We start from the raw sequence: 24,713 nt of genomic DNA, 5'->3' as shown, positions 1-24,713 counted from the left end.
TGCATCTATACCATGGACTCATATTAGTCATGAAGAACTCATATACTTATTGCGAAAGTTTTGTTAGTAATCGAAACAAAGTGCTAAACACATACTCCCAGGGGAAGGGTTGGTAGGTGTTAACCATCGCGCGATCCCGACCGCCACACAAAGGATGACAATCAATAAGTCAATTATGCTCCGACTTCCTAACATAGCGGTTCACCATACGTGCATGCTACGGGAATCACTAACTTCAACACAAGTATTTCTAGATTCACAACACCCTACTAACATAACTCTAATATTACCATATCCATATTTCAAAACTAATTGCGAGGAATCAAACTTCGCTTACTAATCAATGCACTTGAATATGGAAGTTTTTATTATATCCTCTTTGGAAGCCTATCATATTTAGGACAACTTTCACACACACGCCAATTACCAAGTTACTTAGAGAGAGCACTCTCAAAAAGATATAAGTGAAGATCGAGAGTTTTTATTTTTACAAAATATGACACCGCCGTGCTCTAAAAAGATTTAAGTGAAGCACTAGAGCAAAGTTATCTAGCTCAAAAGATATAAGTGAAGCACATGCGAGCTAAATTTCCTAACTCAAAAGATATAAGTGAAGATCAATGAGTACTCTAGCAAATCCACGATGAGTGCATGTCCCTCTCAAAAAGGTGTGCAGCAAGGATGATTGTGACAAAAAAAAATGAAAAGACTCCTATAATACACGATGCTCCAAGAAAAACACATATCATGTGGTGAATAAAAATATAGCTCCAAGTAACGTTACCGATGGATTGAAGACGAAAGAGGGGATGCCTGTAACGACCAAGATGCGGTCCTTTCCGATCTGGGGATCGAGGCCCCGAATTGGAAAGGAGCGCATTTAAGCGTCTCGCAAACAGGTAACACAACACATACATAATAATAAAGATAGACAATCAGGTGTTCAATTGCCTTCTCATAAATATATCAGAGTACATCACGCATAAAACCAAAGTAGTTCCGCTACGGACTACAAAACATAGAAAGTCTATGCTACCCTGCCTGCAGGCCCACGATCACGACCACCCCTCAATCTTCTGGATAGTTCACGTACACGCGGTCTGTCTCCTCATCGTACTGCCACGCCAGCTGTGTGCCGTCGGGATCATCTGTCTCTGGGGTACCTGAACCAGTTGGTATTGTGGAGGAATCCGTGAGCCATGGGGACAAAGCAATCTAAGACCTTGGTGCCAGAACTAGTCAAGTTATTAGGTAGGATAAGGTGAAGTGTTTAAGGTTGCAGCATCCTAAGCTTGAATTGGTGGCTAACTTACGTAGAGCATTTATGAAGGTGGACTATTCTAGCGGTCGACAAATACTTGATCACTAAGTGATCCTGAACACCTACCTACGGCAAACATAACCCCACCATGTTCCCGATCGAAGAGAGATCTTCGAGGGGACAGTCACGGTTACCCACACTGTTGGCAATTTTATTAGCTTATGTTTAAGTTATCTATTACCGTATGTTAACAAAATATTCCAAGTTGCCACATAACCGCGGGCACGGCTTTCCGAAATATTAAACCCTGCGGGGGTGCTCCAACTAGTCCATCACAAACGTACACAGGCCACAAAGTAATCCTCTATCACAAATCTCGTGATCTCGTCGGATTCCTTAGAGGAAAACCTCAACTCTGGGGGAAACCAAAGCTTCACTTGGATTCCTATAGGCAAGATATATCGCTAAGGTAAGGCAAGGTTAGCAGGACCTCCCGACTTTTCAACGACCCTAATAAGAGCCACGTATCTCAGTCTCAGGACACGCCGGATGAGCACAGCGTATAGTGGCCTGATAGACATCTCCCGAGTTGCCCCGGGTTGGCCCCGCACACGACTCTAGTTTGGACCAACACTCATGAGGAGCACTGGCCCGTGTTGTTGATTAAATTCCTCGGGGTAGCTATTCCCTATGCAGATTATTATTAAGTGATTAGCAAATTAACACCAATGTTGGGTCCTGCCGGACAAGCCTTAGCACTACGCGATTTATCAAGGGGGTCCCCATAACAACCCTGAATGTGTTAGGAGCGATCATTATGGAATCAAACACCGGTAGCCGGTAACTAAGGCGGCAATAATGTAACAAAGCACCCAGGAAAAGGCTAGGCCTTCCGTCACTTACCAATTATATAGGTGCATTAACTAAATAACAGAATTTAGATAATGAAATCAAGCTCATGTGGTCACATGAGACAAAGCACCTGCATCTAGCAACGCTAACATTAGTAGCTGAGCAAAGCCTACTTAGCCATTCAAGTTTGCTAGGAAGGGATCAGTGTTTGGGTTAGTGGCATATCAAGAGGCAATTTAATTCAGTGGTAGGAAGCGAGTAATATGACATGGAAACGGAAACTAGCATAACAAGTCTAGAGATGGAATCTGTGATATCCTCAGCTTGGAATTGTTCTTGTTCGTCCTGCACGTACTCTCCCAAATCCACGTACTCGTTCTCTGATCCCGGTGCTACCCAACATAATAATAACATCCAATGAACAACAACACCTCAATATGCAACAAGCACATGATGCATGAGATGAAGAATGAGCATGCATCACTATTTCTATCACTAACACAAGCTTAAGGAGCTAAAACAAGTTCCTGGACAGAACTGCATGCTAACCTATTTGGACATGCATGAGAATGACATGATCAGATGCGTCTCGTGAAAACGATGCAAAACCATATAAAGAACATTACAATCGGAGCTACGGATCAACGGGAATCAACGAAACAAGATATGAAGCCCTACGTGTCAAAATTTTCACCACACACTCAAATGACACAAATCTGGTATTCCCAGGTTGCCAAGACATAAAACAACCCATCACGGACGGGGTGGAGCAAATAAGAACACCACAACATCAACTAAGCACTCACAAACATCAAAATGACAAAACTACATAATCTGCCATAAACTGCATCATAGCACTTTGTGAGCTACATGCAAAGCACCTACAACCACCCAACTATGACAAATAATATATGTGGCTGTATCTAGCCAAGAATATTATCGGCACAATCAAGAATCACACAAAAAGGAATTAAACACAAAAAGTTATAAGGCTGCAAACTTGCCCAAAACCATCAGATCTCAGGGACTTATTGAAAATTCCTGCACCTAACTTTCTGTCTTTGCTCTGAAGCTTTTTGACAGCAGCCAAAACAATACCTACAGGGCTCAAAATGACATGCAAATTAATAGGGAGCTATAAAAACATATCAGGTCCAACTTTCTAGTTGAAAGCTAGGGCTAGATCACAACACAATGACCAGCACAACCTCATCTACAAGAGAAGAAAATATAAATAGATTCTCAGACTTTGTGAAATTCTCAGATTTTCACTAATCTGCAATTACAGCCACATGCCTACATTGGATGGGCACAACTTGCCCACATGGATTCCAAATCATGAATTGAAACCAACATGTGGTAGAGGGGGTGACCCTCTACTTCCACAATCAAGAAACAAATACAAGAGCACATCACAATTCATGGAACCAAGCTCTAAACTTAGAAGAAAATGTAAATATGACTTTTCCAGAAAATGTTCCAATGGCAAAAATGATTTCACCATTGGATTATTGGGATCTTTCTACCCCAAAACCATATATCAAACACATGCACTTGCTTGGAGCAAGTGAGCTCAAACTAGGAAGGAAAACTACATAGAATCCAACATAGTGAATAGTGCAACATTTCTTGCAACTCCCACTAGTACCACTATCACATATCTATGCTCATGTGCACAAAGACAATATGGACATGATGATTTGGACCCCATGTCGGTGTCAAGCACATCAACAACACAAATACTTCTCACTAAGTCACCCACTCACACACACTTCATGCTCTCTCTCATATTAAACATGAGGAGGTGCACAACTTGCATATGGGGCTGTTTTACCACATACATGTCAAACCACAAACTCATCATAAGCTCTAAGACCCCTAGTACAACATAAGGGAAAGCTATCAAGCAAGTGATATGAAAGCTACACATACATGCATACCTACACTAGCAACACCTCATGTGTGTGCAACACTCACACACACATGCACATACCTACTGCCATCTAACTAGACACACAAGCAAAAGAACACAAGACACCTACACTTACACCATCTACAAGGGAAGCACCACACACACATCTACACATGTGGCTAACACAATGTGTAAGCACACACACACACACCTACCTATACATGATCACACACATGCATCACACAATCTGCCACATCTATAGTAGCAAAAGAAAGAATAAAATGCCACTTGTCACCCATTGTTCTAGGCACAAGTATAGCAAACAATGCAAAGGGGAAAAAATAGAAAGAAGGAATAAAAACGAAAAGGGGCAGCCTGGGATTCGAACCCTAGTGCCCCTGGTGCACTGCAACACACCTAGTCGTTACACTACTGCCATAAGCTCGACACAGAAAGGGAGCAAGCAGGGTAACTTGCTCCCTGCTGCTACTGTGCATGAAAAAAATCAGAAAACAAAATAGCGACAAGGGGGGATCGAACCCGCGCCCTCCAACAGGCACACCACTCTCGCTACCACTGGGCTACGATATGATAATTGACAGATCAGGGGACTGAAACAAGGTAAGCTAGCAGGAAACCCTTCTCTGCCTACAGAGAAACACCAGCGATAGGGAGATCGCCGGGGTTGCTGCTGCGCTGCGCTACCGGAGGAGAGCCCCTGCACCACGACGTTGCAACACGAAGGGGAGAGCTCCCCTGCTACTACTACATCACTACACGCCACACCTGACCGAGAAGATGCACGCACACAATCTTGCTGGGCTCTGACGAACAGCACCCGAGAGGAACACGATGGCTCTGCCTCGGATCTAGGGCGAACCAGGGAGGAAGAAGGAATGGGGAGGTGCAGCCTCACCTTGGGAAGGAAGGGGGCTCCGATCTGAAGGGGAGGAAGCCAGACCGGAGGGGAAGAAGACGTGCCGAGGGAGATCCTGCCATAGACCGAAGCAGTGGCGAAGTGCACCGGGACCGAGGCGCTGACGTCGAGCTGGCCACCGGTGAGGTTGCTCCCCGGCCTCACCGAGGACGGGAATGGGATGCGGGGTGCTCTCCCGTGCTCACGGACATAGCGGCGGTGGAGGACGACGACAGAAGCACGGCGTTCGGCGGCGATGGACTTCTGCTCTCTCTGCCTGAACCTATAGACTCACCTGACAGAGAAGAGAGATAGGGAAGGAGAGAGGTGGCGGTGGCGGATGAGGGGAGAGGAGGAACCCTAGGAGGAGGGGGGAGGCACGGACGCCAACGCGTTTTAAGGGGGGCTTCGACGTTGCTGCTGCTCACGTCGTCGCCCGTCCTCTCTCTGGCATTGGATACGGAAAGAACAGAGTGGGGAATGCCGTCAGGGAAAGAAGAGGCACGCGGCGCTTGCGCACGTAGAGAGGAAGATGGGCCGGCCTAGGTGGGAGGAAGCCCACGAGGGCGGCACATAGAGGGAGAAGCTCCTGGGCTAAATTCCATTACATAAATACTAGAGAAAAGATAAATAGACACAAGGCTTTCTGTTGGAGATAAAAACAAAAATAAAAATGCCCCTGGTCATGAAAACATTTAACATATTTGAATAAAATGCAAATGGAATTTTTGGAGCAAGTTGAATAAATGCAAAACAACAATTTCGTTTCTGTTTTGGATTTATTTGCACCCTTATTTCAGCTCAACAAAACATCAAATATGTCACTCCATCATCCTCACAATATTCTCTAAACTTTGGACATTTTAAAAATAGGGAAGGAACAAGTAAATATTTCAACTAGGGAATAAAGAGAGAGAGGGGTTTGCAACCAAAGGGTTTTGCAAAGATCCAACACCGCACTACCACTTCTACTCACCGCAACACATATGCACCAACACCACATGAAATCACAAGACACTACATCAACACCACCACACTTGCAAACTCAAAGTCACAAAGATACATGGAAGAGATGATATGACATGCATGCATGCAAGGAAGAAAAAATACAAGGGACATCACATGAAGTCATGGCACAAATGATATCATCATATCCCTGACAAGGTGGACCCACTTGCAATAGGTTCTAAATAGGGAAGGTTTACACTTGGGGCACTACAAACTCTCCCACACTACAAAGAAGATCTCGCCCTCGAAATCTAAGACTGAAAGAAATCGGGAAATTCGGAACGGAGGTGATCCTCGCGTTCCCAAGTCGCCTCTTTATCGGAATGCGTGACCACTGCACTTTGAGAAATTTGACAGTCTTGTTACGGGTCTTGCGCTCAGTTGCCTCGAGAACCGCAACTGGATGCTCACGATAAGAAAGGTCAGGCTGAAGGTTGATGTCTTGAAGATGCACAGTGCGCTCGTGGGTCATAAAACACCTCTGAAGCTGAGAAACATGGAACACATCATGGACATTTGCAAAGGTTGACGGGAGCTCGAGCTGGTACGCAAGGTCGCCTCTCTTGCCAACCACTCTAAACGGACCAACGAAATGAGGTGCAAGATTGCCTTTGATGCCAAAGCGCTGCATACCCTTCATAGGCGACACCTTGAGATAGACAAACTCATCAAGATCATAAGACATGTCACGGTGCTTGCTATCATAATAGCTCTTCCGACGGGACTGAGCTGCTCTGAGGTTGTCGCGAATGATCCGACACATCTGCACAGCTTCTTCTATCATATCATTCCCAAGGATCTGACGCTCGCCGGTCTCGGACCAGTTGAGCGGGGTACGGCACTTCCTGCCATAGAGAATTTCAAACGGAGCCTTGCCAGAACTAGCTTGATAACTGTTGTTACACGAGAACTCCGCGAAAGGCAGACAATCTTCCCACTTCATGCCAAAAGAGATAACACATGCTCTCAGCATATCCTCAAGACATTCACTCTCTCCGCTTGACCACTAGTCTGAGGATGGAACGTTGTGCTGAAGCGGATCTTCGTGCCCATAGCAGACTGAAAGGAGTCCCAGAACTTGGAAGTGAAGATACTTCCGCGATCTGAAGAGATCATCATAGGCACGCCGTGCAAAGAGACAATCCTGGAGGTGTACAACTCTGACAGCTGAGCTGCTGAAATGGACTCCTTGACTGGAAGAAAATGAGCCACTTTACTCAACTTGTCGATGACGACGAAGATAGCATCATTACCCTTCTTGGACTTCGGAAACCCGGTGACGAAATCCATCTCAATGTGATCGAACTTCCACTCGGGAATCGGCAAAGGCTGCAAGAGGCCTGCTCGGCGTTGATGTTCTGCTTTCACCCTTCGACATACATCACACTCGTTTACGAACTGAGCAATCTCACGTTTCATACGAGTCCTCCCGAAGGTCTGCTTCAAGTCATGGTACATTTTGGAGCTTCCAGGATGAATATAGAGCAGAGAGTTATGAGCTTCTTCCATGATTACCTTCCTGAGATCACCTTTCAGGACGACAAGGCGATCCTCGAAAAACAACGTGTCCCTGGCATCAATAGTGAAGCACTTATACTTGGGGAGACTCTTTTCCACACCAATCTTGACCTTCTTCACCATAGCGTCAAGAAGCTGAGCTGCTCTGACCTGATCTTCCAAGGTAGGAGAGATCTAAAGGTTCGCAAGAAATCCCTGAGGTACTAGCTGAAGGTTGAGCTTCGTGAAAGACTCACAAAGACCCGGCTGGAGAGGTTGCAGAATCAGACTGTTGCAATATGCCTTCCTGCTCAAAGCATCCGCCACGACATTTGCCTTGCCTGGCGTGTACTCAACACTCGGATTAAAATCCTGGAGCATTTCCACCCAACGTGTTTGCCGAAGATTCAAGTTAGGCTCAGTGAAGATGTACTTGAGACTCTTGTGATCGTTGAAGACTTCAACCTTACGCTGCAACAAGAGATGTCTCCAAGTCATCAAGGCGTGTACCACAACTGCTAGCTCGAGATCATGCACAGGATAGTTCTTCTCCGCTGGCTTCAACTGCCTGGAGGTATAAGCAACCACCTTCTTATCTTGCATCAGGACTGTACCAAGACCCTGGAGAGAAGCATCGCAAAAGACCTGGTACGGCTTGGAATCATCCGGAGGGGCCAATACCGGAGTGGAGATAAGCTTCTCTTTGAGTGTATCGAAGGCCAGTTGACACTCTGGAGACCAAGCATACTTAACACCCTTCTGAAGAAGACTTGAGAGCGGCTTGGCGATCTTGGAGAAGTTCTCAACGAACCTTCTGCAATAGCCAGCAAGCCCGAGAAATCTTCGAAGCTGCTTCACATTCTGCAGAGGCTCCCATTCAACAATGGCCTGAACCTTGGATGGATAAACTTTAATGCCCTCGGCAGAGATAATGTGCCCAAGATAAACCACTTCTTTCAGCCAGAACTCACACTTGGAAAACTTTTCATACAGCTTGTACTCTCTCATCTTATCAAGCACCAATCTGAGATGTTCTTCATGTTCTTCCTCAGTCTTAGAAAAGACCAGAATGTCGTCGAGATAGAGCAAGACAAATTCATTCTTGTACGGGGAGAAAATATAGTTCATCAATCGACAGAATGTCGGAGGAGCATTTGTCAGACCAAAAGACATGACCATATACTCATACGAGCCAAAACTAGTCCTGAAGGCCGTCTTTGGAATGTCTTTCTCGTGAATGCGAATTTGATTATAGCCCATTCTGAGATCAAGGTTGGAGAATACTTTAGCACCTTTCAACTGTTCGAACAACTCAGTTATGTTCAGAAGTGGATATTTGTTGCTGATTGTCTTCTTATTCAATGGACAATAATCGACACACAACCGGTCCGTGCCATCCTTCTTCTTTTCAAACAGAACAACACAGCCCCACGGAGACGAGCTCGGTCTGATCAAACCCAAACGCTCCTGCTCATCGTGTTGCCTCTTAAGTTCCTTCAATTCTTCTGGACCCAGCTTGTACGGCCGTTTGCACACTGGCTCTGTGCCTGGCTCAAGCTCAATGACAAACTCAACTTCACGATGCGGAGGCATGCCAGGCAGCTCTTCAGGAAACACATCTTGATATTCGCAGACCACTGGAACTTGCTCAATAGGATTGATCTCACCCTTTTCATTCAAGGAGAACAGATGGATTGTATCATCGCGCGCCGCGAATATAACCACGACTTCCGAAGAGTGGGTAAGCTTCACTTCTTTGGCTTCACAATCAATTGATGCCTTGTTCATGGCCAGCCAGTCCGTACCAAGAATCAAGTCGATGTCGGAATTGCCCAAGACAATAGGAGATGCCAGAAAAGCATAAGCGCCCATCTTAACAGAAACATCTAGAACCAGACAATTGGAATTCATCAATCTCCCAGGAGAAACTATTGACATAGTCTTAACCAAATCTTGACAAACAAACTCATGCTTTGCAAAGAATGGACGGGACATGAAGCAATGTGATGCACCAGAATCAAATAACACTTTAGCAGCAATATCATTGACGAGAAGGTTACCCATGATCACATCAGAGGAGTTGTCTGCTTTAGCTGCGTTCACCATGTTGACTTGAGCTGATCTCGGGTTGAACTTGACAAGAGCATTGCTTGGAGGTTTTCCTGGAGGAGGAGGCGGCCATCGGAGCTGAGAAGTACATTTTTTGGCATAATGACCCTTCTGCCCACACTTGTGACAAGTGACATCTGCTGGCTCCCGGAACTGAATCTGAGGAGGCCCTTGCTTTTGATGCTGGTATCTCTGCTAGAAGCCAGGGTTGGGTGGGTGGGAAGAACCACGACCATCTGAGTGCTTCATCTGCTGTGAGTGCCGAGGAGGAGGAGGAGAAACCTAAAACCTCTGTTGCTTCTGAACCACCTGAGTCGAGGAAGAGCTGGAATCTCTGAAGCGCTTCTTGGAATTTTCGACCCTGAGCAAGGCTGCCTCTGCTCTGAGAGCTAGGTTGTAGAACTTGTCGAACTCCTCACGATCGTGCAAGGCAAGAGCTAACTGCAAGTCTTCTTTCAAGCCACCCCTGAACTAATAAATCTTGCTCTTCTGATCCGGGATATCCTGCAGCGCGTAACGGGCCAGCTCGTGGAACTCAACATTGTACTTGTACACGGAATTGCCACCCTGCTTCAAACGCCTGAACTTCTCACGCATCTCCTCCACAAAACTGGAAGGGACGTAGTGGGACCTGAAGTCACGACAGAACTCCTCCCAAGACATCACCCTGGCGCCTCTGGAGTCCTTGAGCTGCTGCCACCATATAGAAGCCTGCCCCTTCAACTGAAACGTTGCAAACTTGACATAATCCTCCGGACGCACATTGCTACACTCGAAATGTTTGTTCATATCACGGATCCAATCTTCTGCATCAAATGGCTGGTCGCATGAAGTGAACGTCTTTCGCTAGTTTGACAGGAACTGACTCAGAATCGCAAACTGATTTCCACCATGTTGAAAATTGCCTGGCTGTTGGTTGGCTCTCTCTTGCAGCAACTGAATCAGCATCTGGGTGTTTGCATTAGTAGCTGCCATCACCGCTTGCGAGGCCTCTGCAGGAGGAGGCGGCGGCAGCGGAGGGGGAGGAGGTGGTGGAGGCGGCATATCCTCACGCCCTGGTTTCTGACGAGTCGATGGAGCCATCCTGAAGACTGACAGCATATTAGTCCACAGAATAATTGAAGATATTACTGAATCAAAAGACAGAATATCTAAACAGAATTTAGCAATTGCACTTGAACAACATAGCAAGAATGCATCCTCAAAGTGATGGACGACAAAATTCCGATAAGGACCACTGCAAACAAGTGTGAGCTAGAACTTCTCGGAACAAACATATGATCGAGATTTCCCAAACCTCAATCAAGCATCTGTAGGAAGATAGTCCTATAAGATACTACTTGATATCCCACCTATGAATTGCCGAAATAACTGGTCATGCAATCTCGTACACGGATACAAGGAGTATTTCACACAACTCCTAAACTAACCCGTCACCTGTATCACATCCTTAAACACACAACTAGCATCTCGGACCTTCATCTACAACAGATCCTCATGATCACAACGATACCAAGTGTGGTAGTACCCCTGAACAATCTGCACCAGTACTAGGGACATCGGGGTTATCTCACCACTACCAGTATTGAAGCAATTACGAACATCCTTCGTTCTTAGATACTAAAAAAACTGAATGATGGCGATGTGCGCAAGAATCCCTTGGAGCTCAACTCCGCTGAAACTTAAAGCAGATAGGAGGCACCAGGACAAGACTCCGTCACATCAAAATCATATAGATTTCACAAATACCCGCGTGATCCTAAAATATTTTTTGAGCGAGAAAAGGAGTAGAGTTAAAGATTTCCTAAGCCGGGAACCTCACCAGAGCATAGAAGAGGAGAAAAAAGAATCCTACTCTCTGATATAACTAAGACTCAAAACATTTTCTAGACTCGACTCGGCCAAGTACGATCACACAAAGGCTCCTATGGTCGTAAGGCTCTGATTACCAACTTGTAACGACCAAGATGCGGTCCTTTCCGATCTGGGGATCGAGGCCCCAAATTGGAAAGGAGCGCATCTAAGCGTCTCGCAAACAGGTAACACAGCACATACATAATAATAAAGATAGACAATCAGGGGTTCAATTGCCTTCTCATAAATATATCAGAGTACATCACGCATACAACCAAAGTAGTTCCGCTACGGACTACAAAACATAGAAAGGCTATGCTACCCTGCCTGCAGGCCCACGATGACGACCACGCCTCAATCTTCTGGATAGTTCACGTACAGGCGGTCTGTCTCCTCACCGTACTGCCACGCCAGCTGCGTGCCATCGGGATCATCTGTCTCTGGGGTACCTGAACCTGTTGGTATTGTGGAGGAATCCGTGAGCCACGGGGACTTAGCAATCTAAGACCTTAGTGGCAGAACTAGTCAAGTTATTAGGTAGGATAAGGTGAAGTGTTTAAGGTTGCAGCATCCTAAGCTTGAATTGGTGGCTAACTTACGTGGAGCATTTATGAAGGTGGACTATTCTAGCGGTCGACAAATACTTGATCACTAAGTGATCCTGAACACCTACCTACGTCAAACATAACCCCACCGTGTTCCTGATCGAAGAGAGATCTTCGAGGGGACAGTCATGGTTACGCACACTGTTGGCAATTTTACTAGCTTATGTTTAAGTTATCTATTACCGGATGTTAACAAAATATTCCAAGTTGCCACATAACCGCGGGCACGGCTTTCTGAAAGAGTAAACCCTACAGGGGTGCTCCAACTAGTCCATCACAAACGTACACAGGCCGCAAAGTAATCCTCTATCACGAATCTCGTGATCTCGTCGGATTCCTTAGAGGAAAACCTCAACTCTGGGGGAAACCAAAGCTTCACTGGGATTCCTATACACAAGATATATCGCTAAGGTAAGGCAAGGCTAGCAGGACCTCCTGACGTGTCGACGACCTTGATAAGAGCCGCATATCTCAGTCTCAGGACACGCCAGATGAGCACAACGCACAGTGGCCTGATAGACATCTCCCGAGTTGCCCCGGGTTAGCCCCGCACACGACTCTAGTTTGGACCAACACTCATGAGGAGCACTGGCCCGGGTTGTTGATTAAATTCCTCGGGGTAGCTATGCCCTATGCAGATTATTATTAAGTGATTAGAAAATTAACATCAATGTTGGGTCCTGCCGGACAAGCCTTAGCACTACGCGATTTATTGAGGGGGTCCCCATAACAACCCCGAACGTGTTAGGATCGATCATTATGGAATCAAACACCGATAGCCGGTAACTAAGGCGGCAATAACGGAACAAAGCACCCAGCAAAAGGCTAGGCCTTCCATCATTTACCATGTATATAGGTGCATTAATTAAATAACAGAATTTAGATAATGATATCATGCTCATGTGGTCACATGAGACAAAGCACCTGCATCTAGCAACACTATCATTAGTAGCTGAGCAAAGCCTACTTACCCATTCAAGTTTGCTAGGAAGGGATCAGTGTTTGGGTTCATGGCATATCGAGAGGAAATTTAATTCAGTGGTAGGCAGCGAGCAATATGACATGGAAACACCAACTATCATAACAAGTCTAGAGATGGAATCAAGGTCATATCATCTTGCCTGTGATATCGTCCTGCACATACTCTCCCGAATCCACGTACTCGTTCTCTGATCCCGGTGCTACCCAACATAAGAATAACATCCAGTGAACAACAGCACCTCAAGATGCAACAAGCACATGATGCATGAGATGAAGAATGAGCATGCATCACTATTTCTATCACTAACACAAGCTGAAGGAGCTAAAACAAGTTCCTGGACAGAACTGCATGCTAACCTATTTGGACATGCATGATAATGACATGATCATATGCGTCTCGTGAAAACGATGCAAAACCATATAAAGAACATTACAATCGGAGCTACGAATCAACGGGAATCAACGAAACAAGATATGAAGCCCTACATGTCAAAATCTGCACCACACACTCAAATGACTTAAATCAGGTATTCCCAGGTTGCCAAGACATAAAACAACCCATCATGGATGGGGTGGAGATAATAAGAACACCACAACATCAACTAAGCACTCACAAACATCAAAATGACAAAACTACATAATCTGCCATAAACTGCATCATAGCACTTTGTGAGCTACATGCAAAGCACCTACAGCCACCCAACTATGACAAATAATATATGCGGCTGTAGCTAGCCAAGAATACTACCAGCACAAGCAAGAATCATACAAAAAGGAATTAAACACAGAAAGTTATAAGGCTGCAAACTTGCCCAAAACCATCAGATCTCAGGGACTTGGTGAAAATTCCTGCACCTAACTTTCTGTCTTTGCTCTGAAGCTTTTTTACAGCAGCCAAAACAATACCTACAGGGCTCCAAATGACATTAAATTTTATAGGGAGCTATAAAAACATATCAGGTCCAAATTTCTAGTTTAAAGCTAGGGCTACATCACAACACAATGACCAGCACAACCTCATCCACAGGATAAGAAAATATAAACAGATTCTCAGACTTAGTGAAAATCTCAGATTTTCACTAATCTGGAATTACAGCCACATGCCTACTTTGGATGGGCACAACTTGCACACATGGATTCCGAATCATGAATTGAAACCAACATGTGTTAGAGGGGGCAGCCTCTACTTCCACAATCAAGAAACAAATACAAGAGCACATCACAATCCATGGAACCAAGCTCTAAACTTAGAAGAAAATGTAAATATGACTTTTCCAGAAAATGTTCCAATGGAAAAAATGATTTCACCATTACATTCCTGGGATATTTCTACCCCAAAACCATATATCAAACACATGCACTTGCTTGGAGCAAGTGATCTCAAACTAGGAAGGAAAACTACATAGAATCCAACATAGTGAATAGTGCAACATTTCTTGCAACTCCCACTAGTACCACTATCACATATCTATGCTCATGTGCACAAAGACAATATGGGCATGAGGGTTTGGACCCCATGTTGGTGTAAAGCACATCAACAACACAAATACTTCTCACTAAGTCACCCACTCACACACACTTCATGCTCTCTCTCATACTAAACATGAGGAGGTGCACAACTTGCATATGGGGCTGTTTCACCACATACATGTCAAACCGCAAACTCATCATAAGCTCTAAGACCCCTAGTACAACATAAGGGAAAGCTATCAAGCAAGTGATACGAAAGCTACACATACATGCATACCTACACTAGCAACACCTCATGTGTGTGCAACACTCACACACACATGCACATACCTACTGCCATCTAACTAGACACACAAGCAAAAGAACACAAGACACCTACACTTACACCATCTACAAGGGAAGCACCACACACACATCTACACATGTGGCTAACACCATGTGTAAGCACACACACACACACACACACACACCTACCTATACATGATCACACACATGCATCGCACAGTCTGCCACATCTATAGTAGCAAAAGGAAGAATAAAATGCCACTTGTCACCCATTTTTCTAGGCACAATTATAGCAAACAATGCAAAGGGAAAAAAATAGAAAGAAGGAATAAAAACGAAAAGGGGCAGCCTGGGATTCGAACCCCAGTGCCCCTGGTGCACTGCAACACACCTAGCCATTACACTACTACCATAAGCTCGACAGAGAAAGGGAGCAAGCAGGGTAACTTGTTCCCTGCTGCTACTCTGCACGAAAGAAATCTGAAAACAAAATAGCGCCGAGGGGGATCGAACCCGCGGCCTCCAACATGCACACCACTCTTGCTACCACTAGGCTACGATATGATAATTGACAGATCAGGGGACTGAAATAAGGTAAGCTAGCAGGAAACCCTTCTCTGACTACAAAGAAACACCAGTGACAGGGAGATCGCCAGGGTTGCTGCTGTGCTGTGCTACCGGAGGAGAGCCCCTGCACCATGACGTCGCAACACGAAGGGGAGAGCTCCCCTGCTACTGCTACATCACTACACGCCACACCTGACCGAGAAGATGCACGCACACAATCTTGCTGGGCTCTGACGAACAGCACCCGAGAGGAACACGATAACTCTACCTCGGATCTAGGGCGAACCAGGGAGGAAGAAGGAAGGGGCAGCTGCAGCCTCACCTTGGGAAGGAAGGGGGGCTCCGATCTGAAGGGGGGGAAGCCGGACCGGAGGGGAAGAATACGTGTTGAGGGAGATCCTGCCGTAGACCGAAGCAGTGACGAAGTGCACCGGCACCGAGGCGCTGACGTCGAGCTGGGCACTGGTGAGGTCGCTCCCCGGCCTCATCGATGACGGGAATGGGACGCGGGGTGCTCTCCCGTGCTCATGGACATAGCGGCGGCGGCGAACGACGACGGAAGCACGGCGTTCGGCGGTGATGGACTTCTGCTCTCTCTGCCTGAACCTACAGACTCACCTGACAGAGAAGAGAGATGGGGAAAGAGAGAGGTGGCGGCGGCAGATGAGGGGAGAGGAGGAACCCTAAGAAGAGGGGGAGGCACGGACGCCAACGCATTTTAAGGGGGGTGTCGACGTTGCTGCTGCTCTCGGCGTCGCCCGTCCTCTCTGTGGGGTTGGAGACGGAAAGAACAGAGAGGGGGAACGCCGTCAGGGAAAGAAGAGGCACGCGGCCCTTGCGCACGCAGAGAGGAAGATGGGTCGGCCTAGGTGGGAGGAAGCCCACCAGGGCGACAGATAGAGGGAGAAGCTCCTGGGATAAATTCCATTGACAGAAATACTAGAGAAAAGATAAATAGACACAGGGCTTTCTGTTGGAGATAAAAACAAAAATAAAAATGCCCCTGGTCATGAAAACATTTAACATATTTGAATAAAATGCAAAGGGAATTTTTGGAGCAACTTGAATAAATGCAAAACAACAATTTAGTTTCTGTTTTGGATTTATTTGCACCCTTATTTCAGCTCAACAAAACATCAAATATGTCACTCCATCATCCTCACAATATTCTATAAACTTTGGACATTTTAAAAACAGGGAAGGAACAAGTAAATATTTCAACTAGGGAATAAAGAGAGAGAGGGGTTTGCAACCAAAGCGTTTTGCAAAGATCCAACACCACACTACCACTTCTACTCACCACAACACATATGCACCAACACCACATGAAATCACAAGACACCACATCAACACCACCACACTTGCAAACTCAAAGTCACAAAGATACATGGAAGAGATGATATGACATGCATGCATGCAAGGAAGAAAAAAAATACAAGGGACATCACATGAAGTCATGGCACAAATGATATCATCATATCCCTGACAAGGTGGACCCACTTGCAATAGGTTCCAAATAGGGAAGGTTTACACTTGGGGCACTACAATGCCTTCCCGGGGCATCCCCAAGCTTAGGCTTTTTGCTGTCCTTGAATTTGGCTTGGGATTCCTTGGGCATCCCCAAGCTTAAGACCTTTCCACTCTTTATCCCATTGTCCATGAGAACATCACCCAAAACTTTAAAACTTCACAATACAAAACTTAAACAGAAACTCATGATATCATTAGCATAAGAAAACAAACCACCACTCTTTAGGTACTGTAGTAAACTTGATTTCTATTTATATTGATGTTATATTACTGTATTCTCACTTTTCCATGGCTAGTACCCCCCGATACTATCCATAGTTTCATAAAAATAAGCAATCAACACAACAAAAACAGAATCTGTCAAAAACAGACCAATCTGTAGCAATCTGTATACTTTGTATACCACTGGTATCCCAAAAATTCCGAAACATTATGAAAATTATGGAAATTTTCATATAAACCATCAGAAAAACGAATCAACTCAAAAGCTCTTTCTGGATAGGAATTAAAAATAATTTCGTGAGCGCAAAGTTTCTGTCTTTTTCAGCACGATCAAACAACCATCACCAAAACTAATCATAAAGGTTCTACTTGGCACAAACACAAAAAGAAACATAAAAGAACACAATCATAACAGAATTATGATGGTCTGGACACAACAAAACAGAAATCAAAAAGCAAATATAAATTCATTGGGTTGCCTCCCAACAAGCGCTATTGTTTAACGCCCTTAGCTAGGCATAAGGCGATAGAATCAAGTGTCGTCATCTTTGGTGCTCAAACCATAAGTTGCCCTCATCATGGATTCATAAGGCAATATTATTTTCTTTCTAGGAAAGTGTTCCATGCCCTTCTTTAATGGAAATTGAAATCTAATATTCCCTTCCTTCATATCGATGATAGCACCAATAGTCCTAAGGAAAGGTCTACTAAGAATGATGGGACATGTCGGATTGCAATCAATATCAAGCACAATGAAATCTACGGGCACATAGTTCCCATTTGAAATAATAAGAACATCATTGATCCTTCCCATCAGTTTCTTAATAGTAGAATCCGCAAGATGCAAATTAAGAGAGCACTCATCAATCTCATTGAAGCGTAGAACATCACATAAAGACTTTGGAATAGCGGAAACACTAGCACCCAAATCACACAAAGCATTGCATTCATAGTTTTTAATCTTGATTTTGATAGTAGGTTCCCACTCATCATGAAGTTTTCTAGGAATAGATATCTCCAATCCAAGTTTCTCTTCAAGAGATTTCAGCATAGCATCAACGATATTATCGGTAAAGGCCTTATTTTGGCTATAAGCATGTGGAGAGTTTAGCATGGATTGCATCAAGGAAATACATTCAATCAAAGAGCAACTATCGTAATTGAACTCCTTGAAATCCAAAGTAGTAATTTCATCACTCCTCAAAGTTTTGATATCCCCTACTCCACTTTCAGTGCTTTTATCATCAAGGTAGATAGACTCCAAATCATTGGGGCGTTTTTCAACCAAAGTGGATTCATATCCAGCCCCATCATCATTAGGATTGACATTAGAAAACAAGGATTCAATAGGAGTCACACAAATCACTTTAAGATCTTCGTGATTCTCATCACGAGAACATGCCTTTTTAAGCCATTCATGTCTAGCACGAATTTGGGTGGTTCTTTCTTTACTCTCATTCATGGGAACACGCATAGCTTTCAAGGTTTCATCCATATTAATCTTGGGATGAGCACATTTCAATTTCAAAGCATCAATATCAAGAGACATTCTATCAACGGTCTTAGCCAAGTCATCAATTTTGAGCAGTTTTTCTTCTATGGACGCATTGAAAATCTTTTGCGAGTTGATAAACTCTTTAATATTACTATAAATATCGAAGAGTAATTTATTGTAATTTCCATGAGCATTGTTGTAGGAATTGCGAAAGTTATTAGAGGGATTACTAAGAAAAGGCCTAGGATTAAAGTTACCTCTATAAGCATTGTTGTTGTCAAAATTATTCCTACCAACAAAGCTAACATCCAAGCTCTCATTGCTATTCTCAGTCAAGGAAGACAAAGGCATATCATTTGGATCTAAAGGAGCACTTCTACTAGCAAACAATTTCATTAACTCATCCATCTTAGCACTCAAAGAGTTAATTTCTGCTATAGCATGCACTTTTTTACTAGTAAATGACCTTTTAGTGTGCCATTGAGAATAGTTTGTCATGATATTATCTAGGAGTTTTGTGGCTTCTCCTATTGTGATTTCCATGAAAGTTCCACCGGAGGCGGAATCCAAGATATTTCTAGAAGCAAAATTCAAACCAACATAGAAGATTTGTATAATCATCCAAAGACTCAGGCCATGAGCGGGACAATTTCTAATCATCAATTTCATTCTCTCCAAGATTGTGCAACATGTTCATGATCTAGTTGCTTAAAATTCATGATATCATTACGGAGATAGATAATCTTAGCAAGTGGAAAATACTTGGAAATATAAGCATCTTTACACTTGTTCCAAGAATCAATACTATTTTTTGGTAAAGATGGAAACCAAGTTTTGGCTCGATCTCGTAATGAGAACGGAAATAGCTTCAATTTAATCATATCATTATCCACATCTTTCTTCTTTTTCATATCGTATAACTCAATGAAGGTATTAAGATGGGATGCGACATCTTCACTAGGAAGGCCGGAAAATTGCTCTTTCATAACAAGATTCAGCAAGGCAACATTGATTTCATATGATTCCGCACTAGTGGCGGGAGCAATCGGAGTCCTAATAAAATCATTATTATTAGTATTCGAGAAGTCACACAATTTGGTGTTTTCAGTCATGGTAAATTTTGTTTTTTCAGAATTTGGTGTTGGCAGACAAGCACACAAGCAAACAGAAAGCAAGCGAAAGAAAAGGGCGAACGAAAAAGGCAAATATTTTTGTAAATTTTGTTTTTTCAGAAGTGGGGGAGAGGAAAAGGAGAGGCAAAAGGCAAATAGTGTAAATGCAAGAGATGAGTTTGCGATAGTTACTTGGATAAGCTTCACTTTGAATACTCCCCGGCAACGGCGCCAGAAATTGTTCTTACTACCTCTTTAGCTTGCGTTGGTTTTACCCTCGAAGAGGAAAGGGTGATGCAGCACAATAGCAATAAGTATTTACCTCAGTTTGAGAACCAAGGTATCAGTCCAGTAGGAGTATCAAGATGAGGCACCAATGTACCTGCGCAAAACCAAACAAACTTGCACCCAACGATATAAAGGGGTTGTCAATCCCTTCACGATGCAAGATGAGATCTGAAAGGTGAAAAGTGCAACAAAGTAATTTTGTGGATCTGAAAATATGAGGTGAAGTAGACCCGGGGGCCATAGTGTTCACTAGAGGATTCTCTCATGATAGCAAGTATTACGGAGGGTGAACGAATTACTGTCGAGCAATTGATAGAATCGCGCAAAGTCATGATGATATCTAAGGCAATGATCATACATATAGGCATCACGCCCGAGACAAGTAGACTAATACTTTCTGCATCTACTACTATTACTCCACACATCGACCGCTATCCAGCATGCATCTAGTGTATTGAGTTCATAACAAACAGAGTAACGCCTTAAGCAAGATGACATGATGTAGAGGGATAAATTCATGCAATAGATATAAACCCCATCTTTTAACTCTTAATGGCAACAACACGATGCGTGCCTCGCTACCCCTTCTGTCACTAGGTGAGGACACCACACACTATGAACCCAAAACCAAGCACTTCTCCCATTGCAAGAATTATAGATCAAGTTGGCCAAACGAAACCGACAACTCGAAGAGAATTACAAGGATACGAAATCATGCATATAAGAGATCAGAGGAGACTCAAATAATATTCATAGATAATATGATCATAAATCCACAAATTCATCGGATCTCGACAAACACACCGCAAAAGAAGGTTACATCGGATAGATCTCCATGAATATCATGGAGAACTTTGTATTGAAGATCCAAGAGAGAGAAGAAGCCATCTAGCTACTAGCTTTGGACCCGAAGGTCTGTGGTGAACTACTCACGCATCATCGGAGAGGCAATGGTGTTGATGAAGAAGCCCCCTGTGTCCGAATCCCCCTCCGGCAGGGCACCAGAATGGTCCCCAGATGGGATCTTGCGGAGACAGAAGCTTGCGGCGGCGGAAAAGTATTTTCGTGGCTCTCTTTGGTGGTTCTGGATTTTTAAAGAATTTATAGGCGAAAGAAGTAGGGCAAAGGAGCCACGTGGGGCCCACAAGCTTGCTAGGCGCGCCCCCCCAAGGCGGGGCTAGGGGGATTGTGACCTCCCCCGAGGTGTTCTTCCTTGGTTCTCAAGTCCCCTGCGTATCTTCTGTTATGGAAAAAATCATCCCGCAGGTTCTATTCCGTTTGGACTACGTTTAATATTCTTCTCTGAAAAAGGTCAAAAACATGGAAAAACGGAAATTGGCACTTGGCACTGAGTTAATAGGTTAGTCCCAAAAAGATATAAAATAGCATATTCATGCATATAAAACATCCAAAGTTGACAAGATAATAGCATGGAACCATAAAAAATTATAGATACGTTGGAGACGTATCAGGCCCAAAGGGGGAAGGGGCTACACGCACAGTTAGGCCCCTGAGTCACGATGCTCAGGTGTCCCCCTTGACGTGTGATCGGCTCCGTACCTTCAGGTGTTTGCCCCATGCGCTGGGCATGTGTGAAGTCGTGGGTGGACTGCGTTGATCTCCTTGCAGGCCGAGGATGTAGCCATTCACGGGCCGTGTTGGTGCCAGCTGGGGGCGTAGTCATTGGCGGACTATATTGGTGCCGGCTGGGGGCGTAGTCATTCGCGGACTATATTGGTTGCCCATGTATGTACCCAGCACGGAGCATAGGTCTTCTACTAGGCATAGGATGGACCCCTCTGCGTCCTCGGAGGACCTTGGCGTATATAGCCTTGACTGGTTATTACGTGAGAATGTCACGGTGGGGTTTTACATGGGAGGTCGCGAGTCCGTTATGGCCTCGCGAGTGTCCCTAGCCCCGAGGCATTGGTGCCTGATCTTCTCCCCAGCGCGGAGAGTAGGGCTGCCACTAGGCGTGGGATGGACCCCTCCGCGTCCTCGGGGGGCCCTGGGCATATACAGCCTCGGCTCGTTATTAAGTGAGAGTGTCACGGTGGGGGTGTATATGGGAGGTCGCGAGGATGCTATAGCCTCGCAAGTGTCCCTACCCCCGGGTCATTGGTGCACTGAATTGACTTGGTTTGGGTCATTGGCAAACCCTGCTGACTTCTTCTTCTTTGGGAGCGAGGCTACGCACCTGCATGGACAAACTTTGACTGGAGCCCCCAAGCGGGAGGGGGGGGGGGTGGGGCGACCGCCCGACAATATAACCAAGGCAGAATGTTAGGATGCGAAGCATGTGAAACTGAACAACCAAACGATGCATAAATGAAAGTAGTAGACGGGGAAAGTCTGGAGCTGGGGGAGGCCGCACGGCCCCGAGGTTTCCCACGGACGGGGTGAACTGAGAAGTTACCTAACAGCGGCCAACAAAAAGTCACCCGGCGGGTGAGCCGCTGAAGTGCTGGAGGCTCCGTTGTCGCTTGATTTCTTGTTTCCGCGGTCGCGACCCTCACTGGTCCGCCGCCTCCCAAGGCTCGGGGCCTTCGCTTGTCCCGAGCATATCCTCCTCCTCATGGCGCCCCAACAGGCGGGGTATGAGCATTTCCTGCTGGAGCCTCTGGTAAGTGGTGATGACGACATGATGGATATACTTCTCCCTCCTGGTTGGTTACCCCAAGTGGAAGGTGGAGATGTAGTCAGCAACAAGTTTTCCCTTACACGAAGACTATAAGGTTTATCAAACCAGGAGGACTCCAAGGATCAACTAGTAGGTGTCCCCTACCCTGGCGCAAGAAGAAGACATGGACCTGCACACACACAAATAACTTTGCTCCCAACGAGTACAGAAAGGTTGTCAACATCTCCGGCCTTGTAGTTTGTAAAGGATCAAAACACAAGTGGGAATAGTGATACTGATTGCAACAGAAAAGTAAATGAAAGCAGTAAATGATGGAGGTGTAAGCAATGGTGGTGATATGGACCGGAGTCACATGATGTTCACTAGTGATGTGTCTCTCCCAAAACACGATAAACAACTATGCTTGGGTAAACAAATTACAGCTCGGCAATTGATAGAATTATAAACGCACCGCAATGCTAATTATGCTACTTGAAAGTTAGAAGCTCAATAGTAATGGGCAATATGCCAAGACAAGTAGACCGTTTATTCATCAGCATCTACTTACTAATCATCCACCTTGAGATATCTATCCAGAACATCTCGCTGGTATTAGGTTGCGAGCCCCACCCAAAGTGTAAACTGAAAGCAATGGACAACTGCATTAACGAACTATGCGTAAGGTAGACAATCCTTGCAACCGTGGTCACAAGCACCGTTGTTTTATCCTTGGTGGCAACAACACATCCCCTAGTCACATGTTTCTATCACTCAATCTAGACATCAGGGGGCATGAAGCCACAATCATGCATAACGCTCCCTCTTGGAGTTACAATCTACTACTCGGCCAAAGCAATACAAAGCAACGGAGAATACACATGAATCTCTAAGGAACATAATATAAAAGGATAATCAAATATATAACTCGTAACAATCTGAACATAATCTCATAATCCATCGGATCAAAACAAATCGAGCAAAGCAACAACAGGTAAATCACATAGATGCCTTGATCATGTAAGGCAACTCACAAGGGCTAATCATGGAAGAACAAGATTGAAGAGAAGACATCACATGGCTACTGGTCATGGACTCATGGTCCAAGGAGGACTACTCACGGCACGTCCAGGAAGCATCCATGACGGTGGAGAAGCTCCCGAAGGTCAATCCTCCCTCGGGCAGGGTGCCGAGAAGAGGTCTCCTCACGCTCCCGATCTCGGAAGTGCTGCTACGGCAGAACGATCGAGAAATTCGTGATTCTGGATGTTGTGGAAGGGTTTCCTCTCAGAGGAGTAAATATAGGCCAAAGGAGGGCGTCAGAAGAGGTGGGGTCCACCCACACGGCCTGTAGGCGCGGCCAGGGGCCAGGCCACGCCGGGAGGTAGCCTGGGCAGGCCCTGGCCCCCCTCTTGGCCATCTTCGGTGAATTAGAAGCTTCCCTTGATCTGATTTTTACATATTTTTCTCGAGATTTTTGGGGCTCTGGAAAATTGGGTAAAAGCCCCTGCAAAAAGACATCAGTAGACAGAAACTGGCACTAGGTGCACTGAGTTAGTAGGTTAGTCCTAATATGTGTAAAAAGATATAAAAGTGTAGCAAAACATATAATAATGTGAGCCAAAAGATCATGGAATAAGGATAAATTATAGATACATTTGGGACGTATCAAGTGGCAGCCGCGTTCCTCAGCCCGAAGGGCATGAAGGCGTTGGTGCCCGGGTACTCCCACCGGTAGCCAGTCAGCATAGGCCAGAAGGGGCAGTGTGCCGTGGCTATGTTGGTCGCGGATGCATTGATGCAGATGCGGGGTCGGTCAACCGTGCCGAGGATGGCGACTGTGATAGGTGGCGCATGGGAGTCACCGCGTCGCATGGTCTAGGCCTCGCGAGGTTCTCAGATTGCTCTGATGACAGACACACGAGAGCTGGTCGGACGTGCTCTGGAGTGCGCCCTTGGGATGTGCTCGGACGTCTCCTCTGCCTCACTGATCAGGCTAGGGGCCTCCCCGGTGGGAGCCCCCAGTTCTGACCCAAGAGGGGTGCCGAACGCTCATCCCTATGCGATGGGTGGCAGGGCTCTGTGCCTAGGCACGGAGCTCGAAGCCCCGGGGCACTCCGTGGGGAGGAGCT

Source organism: Hordeum vulgare, chromosome 1H (genome assembly GCF_904849725.1).
Source record: "Hordeum vulgare subsp. vulgare chromosome 1H, MorexV3_pseudomolecules_assembly, whole genome shotgun sequence".
Classification (NCBI taxonomy): Eukaryota; Viridiplantae; Streptophyta; class Magnoliopsida; order Poales; family Poaceae; genus Hordeum; species Hordeum vulgare.
Note: the sequence above shows the minus strand (reverse complement) of the source record.